Source organism: Medicago sativa, chromosome 6, assembly GCF_051527215.1.
Source record: "Medicago sativa cultivar Bolivia chromosome 6, Bolivia_mono, whole genome shotgun sequence".
Lineage (NCBI taxonomy): Eukaryota > Viridiplantae > Streptophyta > Magnoliopsida > Fabales > Fabaceae > Medicago > Medicago sativa.
The window spans coordinates 9,848,058-9,866,940 of record NC_140754.1 but is presented as its reverse complement, the minus strand read 5'-3'; the positions used below and the strand labels follow the sequence as shown (position 1 = coordinate 9,866,940).

Genomic DNA, 18,883 nt, shown 5'->3' with positions numbered 1-18,883 from the left:
TCGGAACCAAATATGAGATATTTTAAAATACCTCTCTGTCGAATTTTTTTCTCTGAAAATCGGGGATTGATCAGGGTCAGGTGACACATGTCGGTGTATGAATGTAGGATCCTTAGGTCAAAAATTGGGGTATGACAATATCTATATAGAAAGAATACAGTGGAACAATGTATATTCCTCTCCTGCCAAAATATAGTTTTCTCTTCTCCCAACTATTTTAATTCTGGCTTGCATCCTCCTGTGTTTATCAGATTCAAGCTGTTCTGTCGCCTCTGATGTGATTCATATCAGGGAAGAACATGTTGTATCCTGGGAGGATATGCGCTTATGAGGCGTATAAATCCTTAAGGACAGTGATTTTGTCACGCCTCATGTTATATAATGGATTACTGTTTGGCAGGTTATCATTTTTCATGGTTTCGTGTTTGTTCACTTCACCGTTACCAACTTCTAATCACCGCAATTTCAAGAACAGATAAGTTTACTTGATATCCCTCTTGTTTATTCGCTTTAATATGTAATTGATGCTTTTATTTATACGATAGATTATTATTTGTAGAAATAATTTATTCCTGATTTTCCAACAATTTGAACACAAATAGTCGATAACAATGGGACACTTGGGCACATATTGCCATTTAAATAAAATGAACAATACCTTTTTTTGTCAATTTTATTAATTTTTTTTATAAATATATACATCGGAGGTTCTTAACACAAAATTTGAGTTGTATCATTAACCAGTTTTACGACTTTGTTAATCATAGAAATAGCTGTTAACCACATTTTTAGCAAAGAATATTATTAACCACTTTTGACTAGTTCATTAAATCACTTTCCAAACACTTTTGCATGTGTGAACACCCAAAATTGAATACCAACAAAACTTGTTTAAAAAGTTACTCCCTCATAATGAGTGACCAATTGTAAAAAATTCGTTCCAAAATGAATAAATTGTATTGGAATCATTGATGAGTCAATAATTAATTATTTTAATATAATATTTAAGTCCTTTTTATTTATATTTGAGTTTATTATATTTAAGTTTATTACCTTTTTATAAGTCTTTTACTACAATTGCAAGTTATTATATTGCAGGAACAAATATTCTAAAGATTGAGTCTTGGAGCAAAAGAAAGGAGAATTGGAGCTGATTCGTGCCAAAAATATAAAAGATCTTATACAAAAATATGTGGTGCAAGGATTGAGGACAAAATATGAATATCTCATACAAAAATATCCTGTGCAAAGAATTTGAAGATCTTGTACAAATATATACAAGAGGCGTGCCCCACTTTAGTCCTTTTGCTGTTTTTGCTTTCCGGACAAGCTACCTATTAGTTTATTTCTGATCTAAAAGCCCGTGGTTTCTTGTGGAACATTCTCCTGAATAGTTGCTTAGGTTTTAAGTCGACATAAGACTATAAATAGAGTAGCTAGTTATCACAACAATTCATCTTTTATTTTTGGAATTCAATAAGTGACAATTATCTTTCTAATAAAAGTTCTTTCTTTATTTCTTTGTTATTTACTTTATGTTTTTCTTCTTCTTCTCCATGTCTACGATGAACATGAGTGAGTAGACTTCTCTTATCTTGGGATTGTTGGATAAGTCTAATGACATAATCCTAATCAAACCAAGATTTAACCCTAATTTTATGTAACCCTAGTTACTAATCCAAATTCACCGTTTTAACATGAATTAACCATTATCAAACTGTAGAAGCGAAAGTGGAGGGTTTGATAATTGTTAATTCATCATCTCAAATATCAATTCATAAAACGAAAGTGGAGTTTTGATATTCGAACAAGTGAATTTAGACAAGGATTGTGAAACATGAAAATAGTCTAGCAAACCTTGAGACATATAAAGTTTCGAACTTTAAGGATTCTAATAACAATCAACCATGAAAATAGGCGTGATTGTTAGAGGAACACACTCACTGAAACCGAAAGGAGATGAGAGAATTAAGAATACCCACTAGAAATACTAATCCAATCCATAATGATGTACCGGAAAATACAACATTTTTATTACTTGACCAACCATCAGGAGAAGCAAATACAACATGTACACCAATCAATAAAATGGATGAAGTAACAATTAATACAAACACAGCTAATTGAAAAGCAATAGTCATGTTTCTAATCCTCCAATTTACCAACAAAAGAACTATACCATTTGATCCCCCAACCCCTTTTGACCCCTTAAAAAAATAAAAAACGCATTATGGAGGGTTTTATCATGAATCCATTGATTTTAGATGACACCCCTTTTGACGCGTGGATCAAGGGGTAGTTTTTTTTTTTACTTCACAAAAGAGCATGCTGGATCATGCATATATATACGGATAGAGAACTAGACCAATAGAGTCACTTTATCGTACATAGATAAAAAGGGGTATTAATTCGTATGGTCATGTTCTCTTGAGTGGAATAAAGATAAAATAGAAATTAGCTTTTGGAGAGATGGCTGAGTGGTTGATAGCTCCGGTCTTGAAAACCGGTATAGTTCGAAAGAACTATCGAGGGTTCGAATCCCCCTCTCTCCTTTTTCTTAGCGAATGGATTTTTCAATTTTGTTGATTTAGGTTAGCTCAGTTTTTTTGGGCTCGACTATATCACCACTTCCGAGCCCGAAAAAAGATTAGATATTAGATATAAATGAATTGAAAAAAAATATATTTTTTCAATATCATCTGCTCGACTCAACCCAATATGTATACTAAAATCAAAGTGATTCCTACGTCAAAAGAACTGCTTGTCTTTAGAAATTAGGTCTAACATAAGGTTCTAGGTTTAATGGTTTGGTTTGTGAAGGATTTGTCGCCATGACGGACCAATAATCCCAAGGCTCTCTTTTATTGTTATTTTCTACCGTTTAAAAATCCCAACTTTGCAACTTAAACCTTTTCTAATCATCAACTAAAGTTAATTGAATCAAACAACTCCCTGTCGGAATGATACTCTGTTTTTACTACTTCGGTAGAACCATGCACTTGCGATTTTATCCCATCAATCATCCTATTCATTTGCATATCCAACTACTAGTCCTTAAAATGAGAAAAATGTGAGTGTGGTCAAAGATGTTTGTGAGGCAACAAAGTTCTACCTGAGTGGGATGAGTTTAAGAAACTGGATTTTCAGATGATTTATGATAATATGAGAAAACCAACATTTGTTTTTGGTGGAAAGAATGTCGTTGATTATACAGTTAAAACTCTATAAATTAATAATGTCAGGACCGGAGAAATTTATTAATTTAGAGAGTTATTAATTTATCGATAAATTAATAATTATTAATTTAAAGAGTTTTTAAGTAATTATACTGTACATACCGAACAAAAAGGTAAATTAGTCTATGCCTCTTAGAATTACGTTGCAGCGAACCTTGGGACTCAACGTAAATTAGTAACTATTGTGTTCATATGCATTGGAAATCAATAATGACCTTTGAAGTACAGTAAATGTAAACAAGAGGAACAAATGTGTTCAATGTATTCTTAATATATTTTTTTTTTGTTTCTATGAATTATTAATTTATGATTTTCTTGGGACCGAAAATTATAAAGGGATCTTCCGAAAAATTATTATCTTATTATTTTATCGAGTTTTTCAATTTTTTACATTGGCCCAAGTCGGGACCGGACAAATTTATTATTTTAGAGAGTTTATTAATTTACCGAGTATTAAATTAAAGAGTTTCTACTGTATTTGTTTCAATTGGTAAGCCACTTGATCCATGCTTGCTATGCCTTAAAACATTGTTCATATTGTGAAGTAAAAAGTTAAGGCTCAAAGATATTGTAGGCCAAAGATTCTTCATAACTGAACTTAGAAGAAATATAAAAGATTCCTTAAATATGGGTTGTAGGCTTTATTTATAATGGTAGTTTACATCTCTAAGTTTCTCAAACTTTCGATGTGGGACTAACTATGGCTTATAAATATGTAGTGACTATGGGTCAACTTTAGGGGTGGGCAAAAATAACCAAAACCCAATTCGAACCGGTTAACCGAACCGAACCATATCAAAATTAACTGAACCATTTAACCAATTCTCGAACCGAACCATTATTTTGATAACAATTCATTAACCGAACTGAACCGTTAGTAACCACAATTATCCGAACCGAACCAAACCGAACCATTAACCATATCTATTTTAAAAACAACTTATTTTAAAAAACAACTTATTCAAAACAATTTATTTTAAAAGAACTTATTTTAAAAAACATCTTATTCAAAACAACTTGTTTTATGAAAACAGCTTATTTAAAAAAAAAAAAAACTTATTGCTGAAATACAAAATGTGTTGAATAGCACTGTATAAGCTAAAGAAAACTTGTTTTAGTATAGACTACATCCATTTTCAGTTAGTGTGATCCGTTTGATTTTAAAACTAAATACTCCTTAAAAAAAAAAAAACTAAATACAAAATGTGCGTGTTCGAAAAGTGTATTATATAGGCATATTGTATATAGTAAAACAAGTTTTCTTTAGCTTATACAGTGCTATTCAACACATTTTGTATTTCAGCAATAATTTTTTTTTTTTAAACAAGCTGTTTTCATAAAACAAGTTGTTTTGAATAAGATGTTTTTTAAAATAAGTTGTTTTAAAATAAATTGTTTTGAATAAGTTGTTTTTTAAAATAAGTTGTTTTTAAAATAGATATGATTAATGGTTCGGTTTGGTTCGGTTCAGATAATTGTGGTTACTAACGGTTCATCAGTGTCTTGCATCCTGTTGAATGCAAACCAAATAAACGGATCACATTTGATATCTTATTAATCCTACCACATTGATATCTTTAAGGATTCAACTTATAAAAAAAAGCTTATTTTTAAAATCAAACAGATCACACTAATTGAAAATGGCTATACTGTATACAAAAGCTTTTTTGAATAAGCTATTTTTTAAAATAAGTTGTTTTGCAAAAATAAGCTGTTTTAAAAAAAATTGTTTTGCATAAAATAAGTTGTTTTAAAATAAGCTGTTTTGAATAAGCTGTTTTTTAAAATAAGAAGTTTTGCATAAAATAAGTTATTTTTTAAAATAAGTTATTTTGCATAAAAGAAGTTGTTTTTAAAATAAGCTGTATTTTAAAATAAGTTGTTTTGAATAAACTGTTTTTAAAAAGAGATCGTAATAAGCTGTTTTTCATAAAATAAGCTTTTTTGAATAAGCTGTTTTTTAGAATAAGCTGTTTTTTAAAATAAGTTGTTTTGCATGAAATAATTTGTATTAAAACAAGTTGTTTTGAACAAAAAGTTTTGCATAAAATAAGCTGTTTTGAATAAGCTATTTTTTTTTAAAAAGAGATCGTAATAAGTTGTTTTGAAGAAATAAACTATTCTAGCTTTTAATTTTAATTTGTTATTTTTTTTAATAAAGTGGCTTTATTCATTGAATAAAAAATATTTGTTTTGGTTCGGTTCGGTTAATAGGTAAACAAATGGTTAACCGAACCATAAGTTTGGTTCAGTTTGGTTACTTCCAAACTTTAAACAGTTCGGTTCAGTTTTTCCGAACCATTTCAACACTTTGGTTCGGTTTGGTTCGGTTAATATGGTTAACCGAACCATGCCCACCCCTAGTCAACTTGTGGTTATGGAAGGAGGCTTATCACCAAGTCATCATCAATGATTGCGTGTGTTATATAGATCTCAATTCTTCTACGATCTTTGTTACTCTAGGTAATTGTTTTGTGATTCTAGAAGATGATGAGCGGGGTTTTAAATAAAGGTTTGTGACTGCGTGATATAACAGTTTTTGATATTGTTGAAACCATCATGCGATTGCAGACGAGGCAGCATCGGCTGCATTTTGATCGCCTTTCTCCACAATATTAAGAATCAAAACCTGACCAAAACTTCACTCTGACTGTCTGTTATGTAAAACTATCTGAAGGTGAGAAAAACACAAGAAGGGGGGTTGAATTGTGTTTTAGAAAAATTCTTCGTTTCTCCTAAAAACTGAACACACTGATCAGAAGCTAAGCGAGACAGCTTCTGAAGTGATAATCAGAATCTAAATGCAGCGGAATAAAACAGAGAGAGAGAGAAGAAGAACGACACAAAGCAATTATACTGGTTCCTTCCACAATCCGGAAGTAGTCCAGTCCCCCTTGCACTTCCAAGGAGATTTCACTATGAGTAATATCTGATTACAAATGCTCAAGCACACAAGCAAGAGACTTCCAATGCTCAAGCACACAAGCAAGAGACTTCCTTTGCTCAAGAACACAATCAAGAGACTTCCTGCTCAAGCACAACTGCAAGAGACTTCCTAACTAAACAAAATTACACAGAAAATTGTTTAAGGTTGAACACTTGATATACAATCAGAGGTGCTCACAATACAAATCAGATACAGACTCAATGGACTTAAGAATTTCTAAGATATGACTTTGAGACACAGAAATTCTAAGTGAATGCAGAACAATTTCAGCAGAGGTTTGGTACTTGTGAAAATCTTGTGAGTCTTTCGTTCAGCGTTCTTGCATTACCAATTCTCTAGGTCTTCACTCCTTTATATAGAGGTGTGAGAGAGACGTTGTGAAATTGCCAGCACACCAAAGAGTCGTTGTTGAAGCTTGATCTTTCACCAATAATCTTTTGCCTGATTTGGCTGTTGTCCTATGAAGAACAAATTTGAAATCCATTCCTTATCCAAAGGAACATCTATGCAGGCGAAACCGTATTCTGGAGCTGTTTTCTTGTCCTGTAGCGCGGACACAAAACAGAGTAGTGGAGAACGTGGTTGTACAATTCGTACAAAGTACAATGTCAACGCTTTCGTCCAAATTGCAAACACACGCCTTCAAACACCTTTGAAATGACCGTTGCAAACTCCACTAATCCTTTGTTTGTGTTTTCGAATCCAATAGACAGCTTTTGCATTGATAATTCTTCAATTCTTGATTCTTTGCAAATCCAGTTGATATTCAGCTTCTGGTGAAATGGCTTCTGATGAGGCAGCTTCTGATGATGCAGCTTCTGATGATATGACTTCTGCAGCTTCTGATGACGCAGCTTCTGATGATGTGGCTTCTGGACCTCTTGTCTTCAGAAGCACTATTCTTCAGGAGCAGCTTACTTCAGGAGCGCTATTTCTTCAGGAGCAGCTTGACTTCAGGAGCGCTTTTTCTCTTCAGTAGCAAGTTGCCTTCAGGAGCGTCCAAGCTTCAAATTTTTGTTGTTTCCATAGCTCTTTATTTGCTCATTCAGAACCAATGATGATGTAACTTTATAATTATGGTCCTGTACACTTGAACAAATATTAGCTAGTCCAATTTACAATTTTTAATACCTTGTTATCATCAAAACCCTTTAAGGTTCATTGTTAAACACATTTTGTTCCAACAATCTCCCCCTTTTTGATGATGACAAACAAAAGTATTTAAAATTGATCAATTGTTGTTAATCTAATTAACAAGTTGACTTTGGGGTTCTGAGGTTTGTAAGCTCAGAATCTGAGGTTTGTAAGCTCAAACTCCCCCTGAGTCTGATAGTCTTTAAGGTGAGGTTTGTAAGCTCCCCCTAAGTTCTATCCAGGTTAATTAAATTCATTTTTCGCGCAATAATATTATCAGAGCTTAAAAACAAAATTGAATCATTGAAAGAATTAACTTATAGATAAGAAGAATGGTTCAATTAATTTTACTTGAATTTTGATACTCCTTCGTTCGTTCATAGCTTATACCAATAAGGTAAAAAAAAATGATAGAAGGTTTTCAAAAATTTCAAATGCCATTAATGGGGCTCAGAGCCTTTAAATACTTGTCACATATACTCCCCCTTTTGTCATTATCAAAAAAAAAAAAAATTAAAATAAATTTAAGCATAAAAGACAAAAAGATATGAGAAAAACTCAAACAGGAGAGAGTATAAAAGAAAGTGAACTAAATAAGTCAGAGCAAAATATATGAACATGTATATAAATTGTCAGAAGTAGCTAAACAGTCAGAATCAGTAAGCATTCAGAAGCAAGAGAAATAAGACAAGATGGTTTCAGAAGCAAGGACTAAGAAATTTTAAAACAGACAACAAACAAAGAAAAACACAAGGGTGTGCAACTAAGGGTTGGTTTGTTGTTGTTTCTTCATCTCTTCCATTTCTTCAATCTTCTTCTTCAACAGTTCTTCAAGTTGTTGTTGCCTCTGAAGAAGAGCTTGTTCCCTTTCTCTAGCTTCTTGCTGCTGCTGTGCCATCTGTTTCTTCAGAAGCTTACACAGCCTTGCTTCTCTGGTCAAGTAATCCGTTTCAACGAAGAAAGGCTGGTTTGCCAGGAGCAGTGTAGAACTTCTTACTCTAAGACTCTGATTCACTTGCTCCATTAGCCTTCTGACTGAAGCTTGCTTGACTCTGATGCATTTGGCCTTGATTTCTTCAATAACCCCAGCTGCCCGGTTTTGAAGAGATGCCCAGGAGTCTTCATATGCACCTGTGAGATCAATTGTCCTTCTTTGATCCACCAGATTATGCATCTGACTCAAGATTGTGAGAAGCTCAGAATTAATATATCCAGATTCCAGGATGTTTGTGGGTGGATGATCAAGGGTTTCAAGATCAGAATCACTGATTTCTAAATCTTGAATGGGGTTAGGAATTGGAAAGGTAAGGTGTGTTTGTGTGTTTGAAGACGAAGGCTGGTCAGAATCAATGTGTGTGGTGGAGGTTGAGTCTTGAACATTGACTTGAGAGATGTCAACATCCATGGGAGTTGGTTCTGGAGAGTGTTCAGGTAAAGGTTGAAATTCAGTTTCAGTTGGTGGTTGTTGTAGTGAAGTTGTTGTTTGATTGTTGAGTTGGGGGTCAATGATGGCTATTGGTGATTGTGGGGGTGTTGTGGGTTTTTGTGGTTCAGGTGTTTGTTGATGGGGGTTTTCTGAAACAACATTTTCAGAAGCAGCTGCTTCTGGAGTTGTTTCAGAGGCCTTTTCTGAAGTTTTGTCTATGGGTAATTCACCTGAGTAGTGGAGAGCAAGATTGTCTAAGACAGAAGTGTCTTCTATTTGTTCAGGTGCTGATGGTGAAGAGGGTGAAGAGGGGATAGAGGTGACTGGAATCTGGATTACCTGATCTGCAGGGTCAGCTTCAGAAGTGATCTTCTGTGGATCAGCAGATTGAGAAACTGCTTCTGAAGTTCCCTCTTCTGGAGCATTTTCAAAGACGAGCATCATATCGTCTTCCTCATTGTCTTCAGTAGGTTTACCAGCAATGGCTCTTACTTCAGCCAGTTTATCTTTGTAGAACCTATCACAGTCCTCCAATCCCAAAGCCTTGAGCTTTTCATCTCTTTGATGAATGTATTGAGCTTTTTGATCCTTTCTTTCTGATATAAGATCAGCAGCACGTTCATCTGCCATCCTTTTCCTTATTCGAGTCATCTCAACCATAGGACTCACAAGTTGAAGGGGAGCCTTCTTCTTCTTCAGCTTGGGATCAGCCTCCTCTTTCTCTATTTCTTCAAGAGCTTCATCCAGCTGCTCTTGAGTGATTACCAAGTCTGCCTTACCTTTTCTCCTCTTCTGTGGAATAGAAGCAGCACCAACCTTCTGCATCTTTCCTTTTTCCTTGATAAAAACAGGTTTAGCAGCTTCTGACTCAGTACTAGTTCTGGCCTTCTTTCCTTTAGTAGGAGCAGCTTCTGATTCAGAACTAGTTCTGGCCCTTTTCCCTTCAGGTGCCTCAGAAACAGCAGCTTCTGACACAGCAACTGCCTTGGCCTTCTTGCCTTTCCCTTTAGCAAGAGCAGCTTCCTCCTGAGACCTTGCATCTTCCTCCAAGACGTACTCAGCTACTGATTGAACTAGGAAATCAGAGTCACTTTCCTTAAAGATGGGAGGAAAGTCCCTGATTATCTCAGTTTCAGCAGTTGTCATCTCTAACCACTTTTCATCTTTAGGGGCTTCTTTGATGAACTTCATAGAGCATAAGCTCCTGCTACTGATAGTCCTTTCAGCAGTAGAAACTTCGAAACATTTATCAGAAGCACTCCTTGTCCTTTTTAAGAACTCCAGCACCCTTCCTTGATGAAAGATTTCAGAAAGCAATCTTCCATAGGGTACTTGTTTTCTTCCTCTTGTAGTGCTTTCGTTTATGGCCCAGCAGAGATGATCCATTACATATCTGGGGAAGTTTATCTTTTCAAGATTGGTCATGAAATAAATTGCTAGCTTCTGTTGGTTGTTGGGTTGGTCAGACCCTCCTGCTCTTTGAAAGAAGCAATCATTACTGAATTTCACCAACATTCTGTTGTGAATCTCCATCTCTGAAGGCTTGGCATCTTTCTTCCCACCCAGAAGAGAGTTGTAGTAACCTTTTAGCAGGACATCTTCCTTCCTGACTATTTCTTGGAATCTTCCCTCTGCATGCATCCTACAAGCTTTAGCTATAACGTCCTCAGTGATGGTTATAGGAATGCCCATCACTTCAGACCTTATTTCTAAGCTATCAAATGATGTAGGATTCATATCCATGACCATTTTCCCTTTCTTTGACCCCGCTTGTTTGCTTACGACTTTTGCAGGCTTTTCATTGTACACTTCAGCTTTTAACCAAAAGTCCTTGACCAAGTTCACATATGTTGGCCCATTTAGCATCTTGAAATACTCAGACATCATCTGAGTTTCTATCAAACCTTCCATGTTTACTTCATACTTCTTGAGTGAAGCAAAATCCACCGGTGACTCTACTTGAACTATTAAGGATTCCCATGGAATATCCATAGTCTTCTTTTTGTAGATGGACCCAGATTCTGATACGCTTTGCTTGTTTGATGTAGATTCTGAAACTTTTGAGCTTGATGATGCCATTTGATGATTGACGAAGACTTGAAGAAGATGAAGATTTTAGGGTTCTAAGGTTGAGAGAATGCGCTTACTTCGCAAGAGGTTTGAGAGCAAATGTGTTTGTTGTGAGTGAGTAGTGTGTGAATTGACAAAGTGTTAAAAGTAAAACGATTGCAATTCAAAAGAGACAAACAAACATAACATTAATGACAAAATTGGGGGCGCGTGAAAAGTACTTTCAAAGCTTTTAAATCATCATTGCCCTTTTAGTTATACACCAACACATACAGGCCACGTAAGAAGTTCACAGAGTAACTACCAAGTTAGTGGGCCAAAAGATACTTTTTAAAAGGTAACTTCCAACGTTTCCACTAATTCAACTATTCAGAAGCAATAAATCCAGCTTCTGGACTTCAGATGCTGACGTCATCATCAGAAGCGAGTTTTCCTCAGAACCTCAATAAAGAGCTTCTGATGGACTACTGCTTCTGAACTAACTTCAGAACCTAAAATCCTATTCAGGAGCAAGCAAGCATTTAATCAGATACAAAGTGCATGTTCAAATTTTTCTTTATAAAATCAAATCTTTCAACAGTTAAAGGCTTGGTAAATATATCAGCCCATTGATTTTCAGTATCAATGAATTGTATATCTAAAATTCCTTTTTGAACATAATCTCTGATAAAATGGTGTTTGATTTCAATGTTCTTCGCTCTTGAATGCAAAATTGGATTTTTAGACAAACAAATAGCAGCAGTATTATCACAATAAATGGGAATACTGTTAGCAGTTATCTGATAATCTTCCAACTGATGTTTCATCCAAAGTAGTTGTGTACAACAACTTGCAGCTGAAATGTATTCTGCTTCTGCTGTAGACATAGCAATAGTTGTTTGTCTTTTGCTAGCCCAGGATATAAGATTATCACCCAGAAATTGACAATTGCCACTGGTTGACTTTCTTTCAATCCTATCACCAGCATAATCAGCATCACAGAATCCAATTAGCTTATAATCTAAGGATTTCCTATAAAGGAGTCCAAGATTGGTTGTTCCTTTCAAATACCTGAAGATTCTCTTGACAGCAGTCATATGAGATTCTCTAGGATCTGATTGGAATCTTGCACACAAGCATACACTGAATAAAATATCTGGCCTAGATGCAGTGAGGTATAACAAAGAACCAATCATACCTCTATACAGCTTCTGATCTACTTTAGTTCCTTCATCTTCTTTGCTCAGGTTGCACGTAGGATGCATTGGAGTGTTCATCACTTTACAATCTTCAAGTTTGAACTTCTTCAGAAGCTCCTTTGTGTACTTTGATTGATGAACATAGAATCCATCTTTGCATTGATTGATTTGAATGCCAAGGAAGAACTTCAGCTCTCCCATCATGCTCATTTCAAATTCATCCTGCATTAACTCAGAAAATTCCTTGCAAAGAGATGCATTAGTAGAACCAAATATTATATCATCAACATATATTTGCACAACAAGAGTATCTTTCCCAAGGGTCCTTCTGAAGAGTGTAGTGTCAACCTGTCCTCTCTTAAAATCATTTTTGATTAAGAAATTACTTAGTCTATCATACCAAGCTCTGGGAGCTTGTTTCAAGCCATATAGTGATTTCTTCAATTTAAAAACATGGTCAGGATATTTAATATCCTCAAATCCAGGAGGTTGCTTAACATACACTTCTTCTTCTATGACACCATTGAGAAATGCACTCTTGACATCCATCTGATATAATATTATGCCATGATTAACTGCATAGGAAAGAAGTAACCTGATTGCTTCCAATCTTGCAACTGGAGCAAACGTTTTAGTGTAATCAATGCCTTCTTGTTGACTATACCCTTGTGCAACAAGTCTGGCTTTGTTTCTTGTTACTTCACCTTGCTCATTCAGCTTGTTTCTGAATACCCATTTTGTTCCAATAATGTTCTTGTGCTGAGGTTTGGGTACCAGATCCCACACATCATTTCTTTGAAATTGATTCAACTTTTCTTGCATAGCTAGGATCCATCCATCATCTGAAAGTGCTTCATCAACTGTTGTAGGTTCAATCATTGAGATTAGTCCAATCATTGACTCTTCTTGTCTGAAATGTGATCTTGTTCTTCTTGGACTATCTTTGTTTCCAATGATTAGCTCTTCAGGATGTGAAGACTTGTGTTTGAATGTGTTTCTGGGAGGATCTTCTTGATGTGAGTCATCTTGTGCTTCATCAGAAGCAGCTTCATCTTGTGCTTCTGATGTGGGTTCAGCTCCTGGACTATCTTCAGACTCAGCTATCTGATCAGGTTCTGGAGTAGCTTCAGGAACCTGTATCTCTGCAAAACTTTCACCTTGCTTTGAAGTTTTATCTTCAAGCTCTTTGTCATCAAATTTAACGTGCATAGATTCTTCAACACAGAGTGTTTCTGAATTATACACCCTGTATGCCTTTGACCTTTCAGAGTAACCTAAAAAGATTCCTCTTTGGGCCTTGGCATCAAATTTCTTTAGGTAGAGCTTGTTGTTCAGAATGTAACATGTACATCCAAATTGATGAAAGTAAGAGATATTGGGTTTTCTTCCTTTAAAGAGTTCATATGCTGTTTTCTCCAAAATAGGTCTAATATAGATCCTGTTTTGAACATAGCATGCTGTATTCACTGCTTCTGCCCAAAAATGTTTTGGTAAATTGTTTTCATGAATCATGGTTCTGGCCATTTCTTGTAAAGTTCTATTCTTTCTCTCTACAACCCCATTTTGTTGTGGTGTTCTAGGAGAAGAGAATTCATGGAAAATTCCATGTTTTTCACAAAAAGCTTCAAATGGCTCATTTTCAAATTCTCCACCATGATCACTTCTGACTTTCAAAATTTTTGATTCTTTTTCAGATTGAATTTGAGTACAGAAGCTACTGAATACATCACACGCAACATCTTTACTCTTTATGAATTTCACCCAAGTCCATCTGCTGTAATCATCAACAATGACTAATCCATATCTACTTCCATATAAGGATGCAGTACTTACTGGTCCAAATAAATCAATATGGAGTAATTCTAAAGGTCTTGAGGTTGAAACAATATCTTTTGTTTTAAAAGATGATTTCACAATTTTCCCTCTCTGACATGCACCACAGAGTGCATCTGAATAATAGTCAATGTCTGGTAGCCCTTTCACAAGTTGTAACTTACTAAGCTTAGAGATTAACCTCCAGTTAGCATGTCCCAACCTTCTGTGCCACATCCATTTCTTATCATTCACTGATAGTAGGCACATCACCTTCTGATCAGCCAGTTCAGAAAAATTGATTTTATAGACATTGTCAACTCTCTTTCCTTTGAACACAATGGATTTGTCTTCCTTGTTGATTACTGTACAGTTGGGTTTTTCAAAAAGCACATCATAACCATTATCACAAAATTGACTAATGCTCAAAAGGTTATGTTCAAGACCATCTACCAACCATACATTATTAATTGAGGTAGAGGAGTTACCAATAGTTCCTGTACCTATGATCTTGCCTGACTGGTTGCCTCCAAATTTCACATTTCCTCCCTCTTTCATTGTTAGGCTGAGGAACATGGACTTGTCTCCTGTCATGTGTCTTGAGCAACCACTGTCTAGGTACCATGATCTTTGCTTTGGCACTGCTCTTAGACATACCTGCATCATTGACATTTTTAGATTTAGGTACCCATTGTTCTATGGGTCCTGGAAGGTTAGTACTTAAGGCTTTACTCTTCACTTCTTGTACCTTGTGCTGTGAGTTGGGTTGCTTCTGATTAACCATCACCTTAGGTTTTGGTACTTCAGAAGCAGTAACTGTCTTCTTCTGAAACTTAGACTTCAGAACCCCAGATTTTGGTTTCACCAGACTCTGAGGAATAGGTTCTGATCTTTTCAGGATCCTAACCTTTGAAGTTTTGGAATCAGATTTGATCATAGCCTTTGACTTAGAGTTCTTTGGCTTTGAAGTAATCTTAGCCTTAGAACTAGAAGCTTCAGGTTCTGATTGAACAACAGTTTCCAACTCAGCCCCTTCTGGTACAAAGAATGTTTTCAGACCTTCCTTGATGCATTCACAACAAGACTTTAGATTGGTTTTCTCCAGTTTCACTTCTGGAAAACCAATTCCTCTGCCATTGTTCTTGTAAATGCTATAAATCATAGAAGCCACTCTGCTTCTGTCAATGCCAGATATAATAAAATCTTCAAGAGCAATTTCATGGTTACTTAAAGGTTTTTCATTACACTTTTCTTGTAGCTTCTGACATAAGAACCTGAGCTGATCTTCATATGTTTTACACATGAAGTCAAAGCCCCTAAGTCCTTGTTCAGAAGCTTTCAGATCCAATAAAGTTGATTTTTGCTGTTGTACCAAATCAGCATATTTTTCTTTTAAATCCTTCAACTCATTGGTTCTTACTTCAAAATGTGTAAGAAGTTCTTTAAGTGACTCAACAAGTTCATCTCTGGGAATTTTGGAATATACCTCGTTTTCATCTTCTGAGTCTGAATCTGACCCAGCTTCTGAAGTTGCTGTTGCTACCAACCCAACAGCTACCTTTGCATCTTCATCAGCTTCCTCTTTATCAGATCCAGATTCACTACCCAAATCATCCCAGGTTGCCATTAAACTCTGCTTAATCTGCTTCTTGAATTTGCTTGGTTTGAATGTAGACCTCTTTGACTTGTCCTTTGACTTTTCTCTTTGAAGATCAGGGCATTCAGCAATGAAGTGACCTGGCTTCTTACAGTTGAAGCATCCCTTCTGATCTTCTTTCCTTGAGCTTCTGGAGTTACCCCTTCTGGAGAGAAACTTTCTGTTCTTCTTGGCCAGATATTGAAGTCTGTTTGAGAGCATGGCCATTTCTGCAGCATCTGGTTCAGAGTCTGAACTTGACTGTTCTTCCTCTTCAGATTCAACCACTTTGAGAGCTTTTGATGACTTGCCTTTGGATGGAAGAGCTATTGATTTACTCTTCTTAGTAGACTCATGTTCATTAAGACTTAACTCATGAACTTTGAGAGAACTAACAAGATCTTCGACACTTAAAGTGTTTAAATCTTTAGCTTCCTCAATGGCAGTCACTTTTGGTCTCCATCTGGCAGGTAAGCTTCTGAGTATCTTGCTTACATGATCAGAAGCAACATAGCTCTTCTTTAGAATCTGTAGACCAGAAACTAAGGTTTGAAACCTTGAGTACATCTCCTCAATAGTTTCATCATCCTTCATTTTGAATAACTCATACTGATGTACAAGCAGGAGAGCCTTTGCTTCTTTGACCTTCTTGCTCCCTTCATAATTTGAACAGAGAGAAGCAAACATAGCTTTAGCAGTGGATTTGTCACTCATCTTCATGTATTCTGCTTTGGGTATGGCAGTGACAAGAGCTCCTCTGATAATATGATGCTTCTTGTAAAGTTTCCTCAGTTCTGGAGTATGTTTCTTTCTATCCACAGCAGCTCCTTCTTCATCAAGGACTAAATCACCAACACCATCTTCCAGAATATCCCATAATTCTTCATCTAGGCTCATGATGTAACTGTAAAAGTTGGTCTTCCACCAAGAGAACTCTTCAGCATCTCCATTGAACTTTGGAACTTTTCCAATACTGGTTTTCTTACTATCACTATAATCATGTGAGACATGTTTATAGCTAGTATCACCAGGACCAGTAGGAGTAGGAGTAGACATGTTTTTCTCAGATCTTTGACTGTTGCACGGTTAAGTGTTACACAACAAACCAGGCTCTGATACCAATTGAAGGTGAGAAAAACACAAGAAGGGGGGTTGAATTGTGTTTTAGAAAAATTCTTCGTTTCTCCTAAAAACTGAACACACTGATCAGAAGCTAAGCGAGACAGCTTCTGAAGTGATAATCAGAATCTAAATGCAGCGGAATAAAACAGAGAGAGAGAGAAGAAGAACGACACAAAGCAATTATACTGGTTCCTTCCACAATCCGGAAGTAGTCCAGTCCCCCTTGCACTTCCAAGGAGATTTCACTATGAGTAATATCTGATTACAAATGCTCAAGCACACAAGCAAGAGACTTCCAATGCTCAAGCACACAAGCAAGAGACTTCCTTTGCTCAAGAACACAATCAAGAGACTTCCTGCTCAAGCACAACTGCAAGAGACTTCCTAACTAAACAAAATTACACAGAAAATTGTTTAAGGTTGAACACTTGATATACAATCAGAGGTGCTCACAATACAAATCAGATACAGACTCAATGGACTTAAGAATTTCTAAGATATGACTTTGAGACACAGAAATTCTAAGTGAATGCAGAACAATTTCAGCAGAGGTTTGGTACTTGTGAAATCCTTGTGAGTCTTTCGTTCAGCGTTCTTGCATTACCAATTCTCTAGGTCTTCACTCCTTTATATAGAGGTGTGAGAGAGACGTTGTGAAATTGCCAGCACACCAAAGAGTCGTTGTTGAAGCTTGATCTTTCACCAATAATCTTTTGCCTGATTTGGCTGTTGTCCTATGAAGAACAAATTTGAAATCCATTCCTTATCCAAAGGAACATCTATGCAGGCGAAACCGTATTCTGGAGCTGTTTTCTTGTCCTGTAGCGCGGACACAAAACAGAGTAGTGGAGAACGTGGTTGTACAATTCGTACAAAGTACAATGTCAACGCTTTCGTCCAAATTGCAAACACACGCCTTCAAACACCTTTGAAATGACCGTTGCAAACTCCACTAATCCTTTGTTTGTGTTTTCGAATCCAATAGACAGCTTTTGCATTGATAATTCTTCAATTCTTGATTCTTTGCAAATCCAGTTGATATTCAGCTTCTGGTGAAATGGCTTCTGATGAGGCAGCTTCTGATGATGCAGCTTCTGATGATATGACTTCTGCAGCTTCTGATGACGCAGCTTCTGATGATGTGGCTTCTGGACCTCTTGTCTTCAGAAGCACTATTCTTCAGGAGCAGCTTACTTCAGGAGCGCTATTTCTTCAGGAGCAGCTTGACTTCAGGAGCGCTTTTTCTCTTCAGTAGCAAGTTGCCTTCAGGAGCGTCCAAGCTTCAAATTTTTGTTGTTTCCATAGCTCTTTATTTGCTCATTCAGAACCAATGATGATGTAACTTTATAATTATGGTCCTGTACACTTGAACAAATATTAGCTAGTCCAATTTACAATTTTTAATACCTTGTTATCATCAAAACCCTTTAAGGTTCATTGTTAAACACATTTTGTTCCAACACTATCATGATCAACTTCCTATCTATGAGCCTGGTCTTGATGATGTTGTAAAGTAATGTCGCAGAAAGAAACTTCTCTTCAGCATTGATGCTGAAAAACGTGTCTATGAAGCTGACATAGTGTTTGTTTCTGTCAATACACCAACGAAAACTTGTAGTCTCAGAGTTGGAAAAGCAGCAGATTTGACGTATTGGGAAAGTGATTGCCGATGTGTCTAACTCCGACAAAATTGTTGTAGAAAATTAATTTTTCGTGTCAAAACTGCAGAAGCTATAGAGAAAATACACATAATGCAAAAGATATCAAATTTCAGATTTTATCGAATCCTTAATTTCTCGCCGAAGGAACTGCAATTCAAGACCTTTTCGATCCAAACAGAGTTCTCATTGGAGGCATAGAAACCCCAGAAGGTGAAAGCCATTCAAACAGTGAATAAAATTTATTCTCAAAGAATTTCATTTGTCAATTCGATGTCATTACTTTGCGAAGCTACCGACGCAAATGTTAACCAATTTTCCTATGATGTTGGTATTGATTCAAGAATCAGACCGAATTTCTTTAATGCAAGTGTCAGTTTCGGTGGTTCTTGCTTCCAAGAAAGATATATGAAACCAGGTTTGCATTTGTGAGTGTAATGTTTTGCCAGAAGTAACATAGGGATCTACAATGCAAAACATATCTCATTTATAATGACAACATAATAAGAGCAACTATGACGTGATTGCCTAAGAACTTTAGGACAAAACAAAAACCAACTCTAAAATAATATAGTCAATGAACTTTATCAGTGGCGGAGCCAGACAAAAAAATTTGGGGTGGCCAGTTGGCTGCCATCAAAATAAACCGAAATTTTAATATAGT

At 36.0% G+C, this 18,883-nt stretch overlaps 1 non-coding gene and 1 pseudogene across 1 annotated transcript; both read left to right on the top strand.

The window, feature by feature from the left end:
* LOC146912678 (UDP-glucose 6-dehydrogenase 1-like) overlaps positions 1–18,883 on the top strand; it is a 35,881-nt pseudogene that overhangs the window by 9,089 nt on the left and 7,909 nt on the right.
* TRNAS-UGA (transfer RNA serine (anticodon UGA)) lies at positions 2,464–2,552 on the top strand. Its single transcript has one exon. It is a non-coding gene; the product is annotated as a tRNA-Ser (tRNA).